Genomic DNA, 16891 nt, shown 5'->3' on the forward strand with positions numbered 1-16891 from the left:
AATGGTGGCATTAAACTGTAATGGACATTGGGCTAAACAAGAGGCCAACCATGGTCTCTTGGAATAATTTAAAATTATGCATGCATGTGCGGTTTGTTCCTCCTTTTTATAGGAAGGAACTCTTGTTGAAGCTCCAACGGCTTCAACAAGGATCTAGGAATGTAAACGAGTATTTTAAAGATTTATAAGTAACTTTGAGTAGAATTGATTTCCATGAAAGTGAAGAATCAAAGATTGCTAGATTTGTGAGTGGATTACGACGAGAAATACAAGTTGTTGTAGAATTGTCTGAGTATATTTCTTTACAAAAATTGGTTCACCTAGCCATCAAGGTTGAATCACAAGTTTTGAAGAAAAATTCTTTTAAAAATACTTATAATGATGGCTTTTACAAATCTTCTTGGAAGGGGAAAAACAAATTTCAAAACCAAGATTCTCCTTCCAAATTCGAGAAAGAAACCACCCCACATCATAAAGATTCTAAAGATAAACCTTCTACTCCTAAATCACTCACCAAAATCTGAAGTAAAAAATGCTTTAAATGTCTAGGTTTTAAACACATTGTTTCTATTTGACCAAGTAAAAGAACAATGATGGTTAAAGGGGGGATAGTCGTGAGTGATCGTAGTGTTGAGATTATTAGAGTCTAAGTTCAAGAGGGGGGTGAATTGGACTAATAAAATTTTTGGAAAGAATGCAATTTAAGAAATCCTGACAGAAAAAGAACAGATTGGTTTAGTGAAAGACAAATTTATTTCTTGATTTTAAGATGCAGTTTCAGAAATATAACAGATTGGTTTTAGAATCAAAAAATTTATTTCTTTATCAGTTTACGACTTTTGTTCAAAGAAATTATTAATGACAATGTTAGTCCTTTAGCATAAGAGTTAACAAGGGAACACTTTGATGGTTAAAACCAAGAAATACAAGACGTTTCAATTTGATTTCCGATCTAATACCTTTAACAAAACCAAGTCAAAAAGATTTCACTTGAAACAGTTCTGTTGAAGAGAAGTGGAGAAATTAAGTTCAACAAGCAACTTTCAAAAATCTTTTTGAAAACAGTTTTCAAAATGATAGAATCTTGAACTAGATTGCTTATTTGAATCTTAACACACGTATTACTTAAAGGTAATTTGAATATTGAGAAAGATTAAATCCTTATCAGAATCTTGAAACCCAGAATATAATTTAACCTAGCAGCAGTTAAAACAAAAGATTCAATTTTGAAATATCAGGTTTATTTTATCACAGATTTTCAAATTTCATATTTAAAGTAGTGATCAAGAAAGGAGAAAGGCACACACAGTTTTATACTGGTTGACTCAATAAGAGCTACATCTAGTCTCACTTTATACCAAGATAGATTCCACTAAAGCAAAGCAATCTTTACAAAACCTCTTAATTTTTTAACCCTTAAAAAACCAAGATCACAAGCTGAAACACACTATTTTAGTAACACACTAACTTCTACAAACTCTATTAAGAAGTACAAATACAAACACTTTTACAAAAGGAAAATTTTAGCAAGGAAAACATCTTGATTGCAGACACAAAAGTTCGAACCAGGACCCTCATAGCTGCAGCACTTGAAAGAACCTTGAATTTCAAGCCAAAGGCACCAACACATGAGCAATTAAAGTTTTTAAGAAAAACTTCCAAAAACTAAAACTCACTTCAAAATCTCAATGAAAACACTTGAAAACTGTATCAAATCGTAATTGTAAAGGGTGTTTGGACCTGAGATCAACCTCCCTTTTTATAGGTTTCAGATCAAAAAATATTTTCAAAAAATAGTTAAGAACTATTACAAAAATAATAAATTAAAGTTCAAAAGAACAATTTTTTTTTTTAAAAATACTCTTGGTAGTAACATAACCACTTTCTGATTAGTTGAAAACTGAAAATGTGAACAAAATCGAATTTGGAGTTAAAACTGAATTTCAAAAAAAGTCAAGCAACTTTGATGCAGTGCCAAAGAATCAATTGTTTTGTCAAATAACAGATTAAATTTTTATGCAGTAAAACAATGTTTTGAAAAACATGAAATAAATTCTTAAAATTCATTTTAAGAGACCCTTGTGTTAGAATTAAAGGCTTTAAACAAAAGGGGGTGAATTGTTTAATGAAAGATTTTCGAAAATACTGGACAAGAATGAAGATTAATGAAGAAGCACAGAAAAAGCAATCAGATCAGCCAAGAAACAAAAGTATTTTAAATTGATTCCAGAAAATCAGTCGATTGTTTATGCGAATCAACCAATTGTTTTTATCAGCAGTTTATCAAAACACAGTTCAAACAGTTTTAAGGAGTGAGAGATAGATAGATTCACACACAATGTTTATACTGGTTCACTCTTAACTTGAGCTACATCTAGTCCCTAGAAACCCCTGGGTATTCCACTAGGTAATCAACCACAGATTACACAACACTAACACCAAAGAGGTGATCTTAAACCCTTAAAGAACACCCACCCTCTTTGAAACACAAACACTACAAGTCAGAACACCCTCTGACTGTAGACACTAGTACCTTACATGTTTAACAAATATGAAATGAAATACAAGTAAGAACTAGAAAGATCACGCCTGATACTAAAGGATTACAGCAGCTCCCTATTCCACTATTAAGCAAAGCAAAGCCTTAAGCAATCTTGCAATCTTGAAAAACTTTTAATCTTTTTGGTAATCTGATCTCTCTTAATTTCAGCGATGTAAACACTAGTTATATATCCTCAAAAATAGTCGTTTAAGACTTTTAATCAGGGGCCAAAACAGTTTAGAATCATGGAAAACAGATTTACCAAACTAAACCAATTATGTTAAGATTTTTAAAAAACAATCGATTGAAAGCTTGATTCAACCGATTGAATTGGCCTTGATTGTGAGATCAACCAATTTTATTTTTTTTCAAATCAAAACCACCAAGTGTAAAACAATCGATTGAAACGATAAATCAACAAGTTGTTTTTCACTACTTTGAAAAACACTTTTCTTTTGAAAGAACTTGATTGATTCAGTTTTGGATTAAGCTAAGAGTGGATTGACAAATTCTAATCTACCCAGAACCCATGCCCACAGGCAACAACCTAGTCTTCAAGCAATCTTCATGGATTTGGAGACATCAAAGCTTTAATAACAATACTTTGTGCTTAAGCTCATCACTATGGGTGTGAGATATAAGGTAGATTCAGAGTGCAAAAGGATATTTAAACAACTCAAACCTAACTAAGACCATGAATTACATTTTTCATAAACCTTCAAACAAGTTGTCTTCATCAAACACTTATTCATGCAAGTTTAGTATAATCTTCACTTATCCTCAACACATAGTTCCCAATCATCTATAGCTAGTTCCCCTTCCTCTTCAAAAACCCCAAGTGAGGACGAGTGTGAGATACCTTGTGAAGGTTACTTATTGGTGGTAAGGCGAATGTTGGGTACTATTCAAAAACCTTTTGATAACACTCAAAGAGAAAATATTTTTCACACCCGATGCCTTATCAACAACAACTTATGTTCCATGATCATAGATGGGGGTAGTTATGTTAATGTGGCAGGTACAAGAGTTGTGGAGAAGCTTGGATTGCCCACTATCTCTCATACAAAGCCCTATAAATTACAATGGCTTAGTGAAGAGGGTGAAATAATGGTTAATAAACAAGTTCTTATAATATTTGCCATTGGAAAATATAAAGATGAAGTTTTATGTGATGTTGTGCCAATGGAAGGCACACAAGTGCTTATAGAAATGCCTTGGCACTATGATATTTTACATGATGGTCATACCAATAAAATTTCTTTCAAGGGCACAAGATTATGTTAAAACCTCTTTCTCCAAAAGAGGTTAATGCGGATCAAATAAAAATGAAAACAAAAAGAGAAAATAAAAAGAATAAAGAAAGAAAAGATAAAACGGGTATCAATACCTCACCTCCCGTCGTAAAAACAATCATGTTGACCCGTACAAAAATACAAATTGCACCTCCAAGGTGTTCTTCTTTCTTATCTTTTTCATTACCTAACCATTCTAAATACTTGACATCTTCGATAAAGAAGTTAGGGATGATATTCAAAAACCTCATAAAGATTCTCACCAAAAAGTCATTTCATCCCCAAATATTATTTTCAAACATAACCAAGACGTGCTAGGTTTTGGATGTTTGATGGTGCAATGAAGGGGAAGGAAGTTTGGCCAACCTTCCTAAGTTCACTAGGCCAAAGAGGCTCACTAGCAACAAAGATTTGGGAAAGAATGATTGTACTAATTCAGAACTTTTGATTCAATAAATTGCAAATTTGAATACATGAGTGGGGTTGAGAGTATTTATAGATGAAGGTAGCTTGCTCCTTAAGCTACCATAACTCTAGTTAAGTAAACTTAACTATAGTGAGTATGGTGGCTTAAGGAAGCCATATGTGCATCCGTTGGTAATGAAAACTTATTATTAAAGCTAGAAGTAAACTGCAGTAGGTGGGACTCGAAACTCCTTGAGAAATGACCAAAGAAGCTTTAACCATTACACCAGTCAAATTTTGTTGTCAAGTTATGATTATTATTCTACTTATTAGTATGATTATAAATATTTATATTATTAATATTATTAAATATTGTTAATTATTATTAATATTATTAATTATTATTAATATTATTAATTATTATTAATATTATTAATTATTATTAATATTATTAATTATTATTAATATTATTAATTATTATTAATATTATTAATTATTATTAATATTATTAATTATTATTAATTATTATTAATTATTATTAATTATTATTAATATTATTAATTATTATTAATATTATTAATTATTATTAATATTATTAATTATTATTAATATTATTAATTATTATTAATATTATTAATTATTATTAATATCATTAAATATTATAAATATTATTAACTATTATTAACTATTATTAATATTATTAAATATTAATAATATTATTCATATTATTAACATTATTCATATTATTAACATTATTCATATTATTAACATTATTAATATTATTAATATTATTAATAATAATAAGTATAATAAAAATCATAATAATACTAAAAAATTTGTCTAGAATAGCGGTTAAATTTTCTTCAGGCTTCGTGTGGATTTGATACATCCAAGTTGTATGAAATCATTTCGCGATTATCCGAAATCGCCACCATCAACGCCTCCGCCAAAGGATTTGTTCACATTCTTTCTGAGTTTGATTTATCGAGTGTTCTCTTATTGGTTTGGATTGGTATGGTTTTCTTCTATTGATTTTTGGGTCTTAGAGATTTCAGTTGTGGTGAATTTCATTCCAGTTTGCTGTCTTAATGGATTGATAAATTAACTCTAACAATTTGTAATTTGTGGAGCAAAACTCTTCACTGAAGAAGATTATCTAGGTAGAGTTGAATCTCTTCATTTGTTTCCCTCTTTACAATTTCTATGTTCGTAGCTGTTTATTCTTCAATGACAGTAGAAGTGTCTTTAAAATTTTACTGAGTTAGCATAAATGGTTATAAAAGTGAAGAAAAATTCATTAGAGAATTACACAGAAAACTTCGGAGTTGTAATCATGCATGTAGTATTACAGGTGAATACTTGGCACTGATTGGAGGAAGGTTGAGTGGGAAGGAAATAGTTGTTGCTGGACTGGCAACCCATTTTATCCCTTCTGAGGTTTAATTATATTTAATCTCTACAATCTATGACTTTCTCTTTTATAAAGTTTTCATCCAAAATAATAACAAATTTCAATTATAATAAATATGCATTATTAGTTTAAAAAGACCTAATATTGTTTTAGGCCTATGGTAAACAGCTCTAATAGATTTGTTTACATTTTCTGTTTATTGATCTCAGAACATTGGTCCACTGAAACAATGTCTTGTCAAATGTTTATGAAAAAGGAGAAAAATTAGTAAAAAAACACCAAAATGTTTCTTTTAAAAGTGCTTCTTAGCATCCACGTCACTGGGTGTTTGTTACATGTAGGGGTTTTAAGTGTTACTTTGAACGATGATGCTTACATTTTTGGTGTACCAGAAAATTGGTGAGCTAGAGAAGCGCCTGATTAGCTTGAATTCTGGTGATGAGAATGCCATAAGATCATTAATTGAAGAATTTTCTTCAGAAGTTAATCTTGATGAAGAGAGTATCTTAAACAAGTAATCACTTTTTCATCAATGATCTATTATTTATTTTCCAGCTAGTTTTAGCAAATTGCACTATGCTCAAGACAGTAGTAACCTCTATTTTCTGGCCCAATCTGCTCCCCATATATTTTACTCTCTGCAGCCCTTATTTAGTTTATACACCACCATGTAACTATTTGTAATTTTGTAGCCCAATCTACTGCCCATATTTTTACTCTCTGCAGCCCTAATTTAGTTTATACACCACCATGTAACTATTTGTAATTTTGTAGCCCAATCTACTGCCCATATTTTTACTCTCTGCAACCTCTGTTTAATATCTACATCCCACATGACTATTTATAATTATCTGGCCCAATCTGTTACCCATTTATTTTACTATCTGTAGCCCTTATTTAATTATACACCCCTATGTAACTATTTGAAATTTTCTAACCCAATCTATACCAATATTTTTTACTCTCAGAAACCTCTATTTAATTTCTACACCCCGTGTGACTATTTGTAATTTTCTAGCCCAATCTGCTGCCCTGATATTTCACTCTTGGATGCCCTTATTTAATTTATACACCCCCACGTAACTATTTGTAATTTTCAGGCCCACTGTACTGCCCATCATTTTTACTCTGAGCAACCTCTATTTAATATCTACACCACACGTGACTAGTTGTAATTTTCTGGCCCAATCTGCTGCCCATATATTTTACTCTCGGCATCCCTAATTTAATTTATACACCCCAATGTACCGATTTGTAATTTTTTAGCCCAATCTATTGCACATATTTTTTACTCTCTGCAACTTCTATTTAATTTCTACACGACACGTTACTATTTTGAAGTTTTCTGGCCCAATATATTTTACACTATGCAGCCCATATTTAATTTATACACGCCCATGTAACAATTTGTAATTTTCTACCCCAATCTACTGCCCATATTTTTTCCCTCTACAACCTCTATAAAATTTCTACACCCCACATGACTATTTGTAATTTTCTAGCCCAATCTGCTGCCCATATATTTTACTCTCTGACCCCTTATTTAATTTACACACCCCCATGTAACTTTGTAATTTTCTAGCCCAATCTACACCCCATATTTTTTATTCTCTGCAACCTCTATTTAAATTCTACACCCCACATGACTATTTGTAATTGTCTTGCCCAATCAGCTGCCCATATATTTTACTCTCTACAGCCCTTGTTTAGTTTATACACCACGATGTAACGATTTGTAATTTTCTAGCCCAATGTACTGCTCATATTTTTTACGCTCTGCATCCTCTATTTAATTTATACAACCCTCGAGACTATTTGTAATTTCTGGCCCAATCTGCTACGCATATATTTTACTCTCTGCTGCCCTTATTTAACTTTTACATCCCCATGTAACTATTTGTAATTATATTGCCCAATCTACTGCCCATATTTTTTACTCTCTACAACCTCTATTTATTTTGTAAACCCCACGTGACTATTTGTAATTTTCTTGCCCAATCTGCTGCCCATATATTTTACTCTTTGCATCCCTTATTTTATTTATATACCCCTATGTAACTATTTGCAATTTTCTAGCCCAATCTATTGCCCATATTTTTTACTCTCTGCAACCTCTATTTAATTTCTACACGCAACGTGACTATTTGTAATTTTCTAGCCCAATCTGCTGTCCATATATTTGACTTTCTGCAGCCCTTATTTAATTATACACCCCTTTGTAACTATTTGTAATTTTCTAACCCAATCTATTGCCCATGCTTTCTACTTTCAGCAACCTCTATTTAATTTCTACACCCCGCGTGACTATTTGTAATTTTCTAGCCCAATCTGCTGCCCTGATATTTTACTCATGCAATCCCTGATTTAATATATACACCCCCATGTAACTATTTATAATTTTAGGCCCAATGTACTGCCCATATTTTTTACTCTCAAGACCCTCTATTTAAATTCAAAACCCCGCGAGACTATTTGTAATTTTCTGGCCCAATCTGCTCCCCATATATAATACTCTCTGCAACCATTAATTAATTTATACCCCGCAATGTAACTATTTGTATTTTTCTAGCCCAATCTACTGCCCATATTTTTTACTCTCTGCCACCTCGGTTTAATGTCTACATATCACGTGAATATTTATAATTTTCAGGTCCAATCTGCTACCCATTTATTTTACTCTCTGTAGCTCTTATTTAATTTATATACCCTTATGTAACTATATGTAATTTTCTAACCCAATCTACTTCCCATATTTTTTACTCTCAGCAATCTCTATTTAATTTTTAAACCTCGTTTTACTTTTTATACTTGTTTATTGTATTTCTTTTATTTTTTTTAATATTATAATAATTTTTTTAATTTTAATAATTTTGGTAAAATTAAATCACATGGGGACGTTGGCAGCTCCGTGCTACAAATCAACATTCTGCCGTGCAAATCAACATCAGGTATTGAGTGGGAAATTTTGTGACTGGAAAAATCAACATCAGGAGTATTGAATTAAGGGAATAAGGGGTATTGAATTAGAGGAATAAGCGTGTAATCCTACAACTTTATAGTGAATCTGTCTAAATAAAAAACTCAGCTTTGTGAGAGAGGAAGGGACAATTGTGGCCAAAAGTACAAAAAGTACATGCATAAATATATCTGTATATATATTTACCTTTTCACTAAAAGATATTTTTTAAGATTTATTTAATGTACTTTAAAAAAATTTACAATTCAAACAATGATATTTGATCATATAATTTTTTTATAGTTTCACTTGATAACCAATAATATTTTTATTTTTATTTCTATATTTTATTATTAAAAAGTATTGTAAAGTAGAAATAAAAGAAAAAAAATAGTGTCAAACAAAAAATCCTAAACCCTAAACATCATTAAAATACAAAATAAACAAATAAGATTTTAATTATTTAAGATAAAATTAAATATGATAAAGAAACCACCATGTAACTATTTGTAATTTTCTAGCCCATTCTACTGCCCATATTTTTAACTCTCTGCAACCTCTGTTTAATATCTACACCCCACGTGACTATGTATAATTATCTGGCCCAATCTGCTACCCATTTATTTTCCTATCTGTAGCCCTTATTTAATTTATACACCCATGTAACTATGTCATACTTGTTTATAGTATATATACTTGTTTATTGTATTTATTTTAATTTTTTTAATATTATAATAATTTTTTAATTTTAATAATTTTTCTATATGTTAGGTCAATTAAATTAGTTTTTAAATTATTTTAAAAATTATCTTAAACAATTTAAAAAGAATTGAAAAATGTTAAAAAATAATAATTCAGTAAAAGAAAAAATGTAATTAAATTTGTAAATGTTATATAAAATTCTTAAATTTTCTAAAAATTAATTAATTTAATTTAATTTAATTTATAATATTATAATAAGTATTTATATATAAAATAGTTAAACTAAATTTATTAAATTGATTAAGTGTTTAATTTAAAATTATTTAAAGAAATTATCTTATAAAGTTTATAAAGAATTGAAAGATGTAGAAAAATAATAATTGGGGAAAAATAATACATATTTAAAATTTAAAAATATTGTGTATTTATTTTTTGTTGTATAAATTAAATATATGTTTTGTTCAATAAATGAAATTAAGTTTTTGTTGTATAAATTAAAACGACTTTTTGTTGTATAAATGAAATGAATTATTTTTTTGTGTATAAATTGAATTTAATTATTTTGTATAAATGAAAGTAAGTTTTTTAATAAATTATATACATTTCTTTTATACATTAAATTTATTTATTTGTTGTATAAATTTAAAATAAAATAAATTAAATTTTTGAAAGTTTTAATATAATTTTTATTAAATTATATTTAAGCTACATACTTAAGAAAATTTTCACATGCCCCACATTAATAATACCAATAATAATAATAAGTATAATAAAAATTATAATATGATAAAAGAACTTGGTGGTTAAAGTTTCTTTGGTCACAGAAGAAACTTGGGTTTGAGTGTTCTGTCCATTGCAGTTTGTGTCTAACATTAATAATACTATTGATAACATATATAATAATTATAAATAATAATAAGAAAAAAATTAAAAATAAAAGTCACATGGTAAGAAATAAATAAAAATAAAAGACAAAAATAAAAATAAAAATTAAATCTCGTGGGGATGTTTAAGAAATAAATAAAAATAAAAATTAAATCACGTGGGAACGTTGGTAGTGTGCTTCGTGCTACAAATCAACACTCTGCTCTGTGCAAATCAACATCAGGTATTGATTGGGAAACTTCGTGACTAGAAAAATCAACATCCAAGGGTATTGAATCAGGGGAATAAACCTGTAATCCTACAACTTCATAGCCAGTCTGTCTAAATAACAAACTCAGAGAGAGGAAGGGACAGTTGCTAAAAGTACAAAAAGTACATGCATATATATATATATATATATATATATATATATAATTGTATATATATATATGTATCTATATTTTCCTTTTCACTAAAAGATATTTTTTTAAGATTTATTTAATGTACTTTATATTGGTTATTAATTCAGATTTTATTATTATTAATTCAAATTTTATTACCCTTAAACTATTTTACCGTTATATTGCATTAATGGTAACTTTACAAGTTCGTATTACTATTTTATAGGGTCCAGTAATTGTAATTTTATTATATATATGATTGAGTAAATCAAAATGAATAAGATCCATTTTGCAATTTTGTGCAATTACGGTTCAATCAGTTGCTACAACTTTTTGTCTACTCTTATTTTCTTCAATAAGTTCCTACAACCCTAAACCCTAAACATTAATAATAGTATTGATAACATATATAATAATTATAAATAATAATAAGAAAAAAAATTAAAAATAAAAGTCACATGGTAAGAAATAAATAAAAATATAAGAAAAAAAGTAAAAATTAAATCTCATGGGACCTTTAAGAAATAAATAAGAATAACAAATAAAAATTAAATCACGTGGGGACGTTGGCAGTCTGCTCTATGCTACAAATCAACACTCTGCTCCGTCCAAATCAACATCAGGTATTGATTGCGGAACTACGTGACTGGAAAAATCAACATCCAGGGGTATTGAATCAGGGGAATAAACCTGTAATCCTACAACTTCATAGTCAGTTTGTCTAAATAACAAACTCAACTTTGTGAGAGAGGAAGGGACAGTGGCCAAAAGTACAAAAAGTACGTGCATATATATATATATATTTGTATATATATTTACCTATTCACTAAAAGATATTTTTTTTTTAGATTTATTTGATGTACTTTATGTTGGTTATTAATTCAAATCTTATTATTATTAATTCAGATTTTATTACCCTTAAATTATTTTACCGTTATATTGCATTAATGGTCACTTTACAGGCATGTTAGTATTTCTATTTTATAGCTTCCAGTAATTGTAATTTTATAATATATATGATTGAGTAAATCAAAATGATTAAGATCAGTTTTGCAATTTTGTGCAATTACGTTCAATTAGTTGCTACAACCTTTTGAACGTAATTGAAATTTTGTGCAATTATGTTCAATCAGTTGCTACAACCTTTTGCCTTCTCTTATTTTCTTCAATTAGTTCCTACAACCCTAAACCCTAAACCTTTAACCCTAAACATTAAGAATAGTATTGATAACATATATAATAATTATAAATAATAATAATAAAAAAATTAAAAATAAAAGTCACATGGTAAGAAATAAATAAAAATTAAATCTTGTGGGGACGATTAAGAAATAAATAAATATTAAAGATAGAAATTAAAAATAAAATTAAATCACGCGGGGACGTTGGCAGTGTGCTCCGTGCTACAAATCAACACTCTGCTCCGTGCATATCAACACTATGCTCTGTGCAAATCAACATCCAGAGGTATTGATTGGGGAACTACGTGACTGGAAAAATCAACATCCAGAGGTATTGAATTAGGGGAATAAACCTGTAATCCTACAACTTCATAGCCAGTTTGTCTAAATAACAAAATCAACTTTGTGAGAGAGGAAGGGACAGTGGCCAAAAGTACAAAAAGTAGATGCATATATATATATATATATTTACCTTTTCACTAAAAGATATTTTTTTTTAGATTTATTTGATGTACTTTATGTTGGTTATTAATTCAGATCTTATTATTATTAATTCAGATTTTATTACCCTTACATTATTTTACCGTTATATTACATTAATGGTCAGTTTACAGGCGTGTTAGTATTCCTATTTTATAGCTTCCAATAATAGTAATTTTATTATATATATGATTGAGTAAATCAAAATGATTAAGATCAGTTTTGCAATTTTGTGCAATTACGTTCAATTAGTTGCTACAACCTTTTGAACGTAATTGCAATTTTGTGCAATTATGTTCAATCAGTTCCTACAATTCTAAACCCTAAATCGTAAACCGTAAACATTAATAATAGTATTGATAACATATATAATATTTATAAATAATAATAATAAAAAAATTAAAAATAAAGTCACATGGTAAGAAATAAATAAAAATAAAAGAAAAAAATTAAAATTAAAATTAAATCTCGTGGAGACGTTTAGAAATAAATAAAAATAAAAGATAAAAATTAAAATTAAATTACGCGGGGACGTTGGTAGTGTGCTCCGTGCTACAAATCAACACTCTGCTCCGTGCAAATCAACATCAGGTATTGATTGGGGAACTACGTGACTGGAAAAATCAACATCCAGAGGTATTGAATTAGGAGAATAAACCTCTAATCCTACAACTTCATAGCCAGTTTCTCTAAATAAAACAATCAACTTTGTGAGAGAGGAAGGGACAGTGGCCAAAAGTACAAAAAGTACGTGCATATATATATATATATGTATATATATTTACCTATTCACTAAAAGATATTTTTTTTTTAGATTTATTTGATGTACTGTATGTTGGTTATTAATTCAAATCTTATTATTATTAATTCAGATTTTATTACCCTTAAATTATTTTACCGTTATATTGCATTAATGGTCACTTTACAGGCATGTTAGTATTTCTATTTTATAGCTTCCAGTAATTGTAATTTTATAATATATATGATTGAGTAAATCAAAATGATTAAGATCAGTTTTGCAATTTTGTGCAATTACGTTCAATTAGTTGCTACAACCTTTTGAACGTAATTGAAATTTTGTGCAATTATGTTCAATCAGTTGCTACAACCTTTTGCCTTTTCTTATTTTCTTCAATTAGTTCCTACAACCCTAAACCCTAAACTTTAAACTCTAAACATTAATAATAGTATTGATAACATATATAATAATTATAAATATTAAGAATAAAAAAATTAAAAATAAAAGTCACATGGTATGAAATAAATAAAAATAAAAATAAAAATTAAATCTCGTGTGGACGTTTATGAAATAAATAAATATAAAAGATAAAAATTAAAATTAAAATTAAATCACGCGGGGACGTTGGCAGTGTGCTCCGTGCTACAAATCAACACTCTGCTCCGTGCAAATCAACACTCTGCTCCGTGCAAATCAACACTCTGCTCCGTGCAAATCAACATCAGGTATTGATTGGGGAACTACGTGACTGGAAAAATCAACATCCAGAGGTATTGAATTAGGGGAATAAACCTGTAATCCTACAACTTCATAACCAGTTTGTCTAAATAACAAATTCAACTTTGTGAGAGAGGAATGGACAGTGGCCAAAAGTACAAAAAGTACATGCATATATATATATATATATATATATTTGTATATATATTTACCTCTTCACTAAAAGATATTTTTTTTAGATTTATTTGATGTACTTTATGTTGGTTATTAATTCAGATCTTATTATTATTAATTCAGATTTTATTACCCTTAAATTATTTTACCGTTATATTGCATTAATGGTCAGTTTACAGGCGTGTTAGTATTTCTATTTTATAGCTTCCAGTAATTGTAATTTTATAATATATATGATTGAGTAAATCAAAATGGTTAAGATCAGTTTTTCAATTTTGTGCAATTACGTTCAATTAGTTCCTACAACCTTTTGAACGTAATTGCAATTTTGTGCAATTATGTTCAATTAGTTGCTACAACCTTTTGCCTTCTCTTATTTTCTTCAATTAGTTCCTACAACCCTAAACCCTAAACCTTAAACCCTAAACATTAATAATAGTATTGATAACATATATAATAATTATAAATAATAATAATAATAAAAAAATTAAAAATAAAAGTCATATAGTATGAAATAAATAAAAATAATAGAAAAAAATAAAAATAAAAATTAAATCTCGTGGGTTCGTTTAAGAAATAAATAAATATAAAAGATAAAAATTAAAAACAAAATTAAATCACGCGGGGACGTTGGCAGTGTGCTCCGTGCTACAAATCAACACTCTGCTCCGTGCAAATCAACATCAGGTATTAATTGGGGAACTCCGTGACTGGAAAAATCAACATACAGGGGTATTGAATCAGGGGAATAAGCGTGTAATCCTACGACTTCATAGCCAGTCTGTCTAAATAACAAACTCAACTTTGTGAGAGAGGAAGGGACAGTGGCCAAAAGTACAAAAAGTACATGCATATATATATTTACCTGTTCACTGAAACATATTTTTTTTAGATTTATTTAATGTACTTTATGTTGGTTATTAATTCAGATTTTATTATTATTAATTCAGATTTTATTACCCTTAAACTATTTTACCGTTATATTGCATTAATGATCCGTTTACAGGCATGTTAGTATTACTATTTTATAGCTTCCAGTAATTGTAATTTTATTATATATATGATTGTGTAAATCAAAATGAATAAGATCAGTTTTGCAATTACGTTCAATTAGTAGCTACAACCTTTTGAACGTAATTGCAATTTTGTGTAATTACGTTCAATCAGTTGGTACAACCCTAAACCCTAAACCTTAAGCCCTAAACATTAATAATAGTATTGATAACATATATAATAATAATAAGAAAAAATTAAAAATAAAAGTCACATGGTAAGAAATAAATAAAAGTAAAAGAAAACAATAAAAATAAAAATTAAATCTCGTGGGGACATTTAAGAAATAAATAAAAATAAAAGATAAAAATAAAAATAAAAATTAAACCACGTGGGGACGTTGGCAGTGTGCTCCGTGCTACAAATCAACACTCTGCTCCGTGCAAATCAACATCAAGTATTGATTGGGCAACTCCGTGACTGGAAAAATCAACATCCAGGGGTATTGAATCAGGGGAATAAGCGTGTAATCCTACAACTTCATAGCCAGTATGTCTAAATAACAAACTCAACGTTGTGAGAGAGGAAGGGACCGTGTCCAAAAGTATAAAAAGTACACACATATATATATATATAGATATTGTTCTCGCCGGCTCGAAGTCGGTCGGAGTATGGATGAGCTCTTCTCGGATTCCTTTTTGGTGGTCGGTCAGCTAGTGGATGAGGTGCTTAGGATTGACCTCCAGGTTTCAGGAAACCGATCTTCTGGGGATGAGGGGGGTTCCACCTGCGATTACACTCCAACGCTCAAGTCAGTGAGAGCACAAAAGATAATGTGTATGATAAAATATACTGCAAAGATGCAAGATAGATACTCCCTGTAGGTGGTTGTCTATTTATAAACATTCATGAGCTTGGATTTCTGACGTTGGTCTTTCCTGGCATTAATATATCATTTCACAGTAACTTTCTATAAAATCTGTATATAAAGTATATAAATCGGAATAGTTAAACAATGTAATCAGGGATACTGGGGATAATATTTATTACGTTATCGGGGATATAACATTTATATTCATTACGCTATCGGGAATATGATATTTATATTTATTACGCTACCAGGAATATGTGTGTGTAGGAAAAACGTTATACTTTCCTTTAGTGGAATTTGTCCCTTGTTGGCGTTGCGCAATACTAAGCCAAGGCCAAAACAGGTTGTGTTTTTGGGCCTGTTAGGTCGGTTTGCGACCCATGCCAAGTTCTCACATCGTCACTTCCCCTAGATGGGCCCTTAGTGAGCTCCGCCAAATACCTACCCGATTCGGGACAGGACACAACCCCTCAGCCTTGGGCCGAGCCTACGAGGCGTAAAGGCTAAAGCGTTATTGGGCTATCCGAGCAAACCACCATTATGGATAGGTCGGAAAATTTCCTATCTATGTGATGGACAGTGGTCCGTCCACATTTCACTTCGCGTGGGTCTGTGAGAAAATCGGCAAGCTTCTTGGCTCACCATGAGTGTGCGTATGTGGAGAGGTCGGCATATTACCTGGCTCACAATGAGTGTGAGTATGTGGAAAGGTCGACAAACTACCTGGCTTACTATGAGTGTGAGTATGTGGAGAGGTCGACAAACTTCCTGGCTCACCATGAGTGTGAGTATGTGGAGAGGTCGGCAAGCTACCTGGCTCACCATGACGGTACACAGCTCCCCAGCCTTGAGTTGAATTAACGAGGCGAAAAGGCTTGGAACGTTGATCCTGCAGACTTGGAAACCGAAACGCCTGGCAGATCGGTCAACTCGGCCTAAACCCTTGCAGGTCGGCCACATCGACCTAATTCCTAGCATTAACTCATTTTCAAAAGGAATAGCTTATTAAAAATTCAGGGTCAACCACGTCGGCCCAATTCCTGACAGTCTAAGGTTTGTGGTTAAACTAGCCAAGTTGACAACTCTAATGCTTGGTCTTGGTCGGACTACTCGTGCTCGTTATATGCGCTACCAGTTTGAATTCTAGTGTCAGATTTCAACCG

At 30.1% G+C, this 16891-nt stretch overlaps 1 pseudogene; it reads left to right on the plus strand.

Annotated features, from left to right (window-relative positions):
* LOC150023167 (uncharacterized) overlaps window positions 1-16891 on the plus strand; it is a 70201-nt pseudogene that overhangs the window by 34044 nt on the left and 19266 nt on the right.

This window comes from Phaseolus vulgaris, chromosome 11 (assembly GCF_051622355.1).
Source record: "Phaseolus vulgaris cultivar YP4 chromosome 11, ASM5162235v1, whole genome shotgun sequence".
Classification (NCBI taxonomy): domain Eukaryota; kingdom Viridiplantae; phylum Streptophyta; class Magnoliopsida; order Fabales; family Fabaceae; genus Phaseolus; species Phaseolus vulgaris.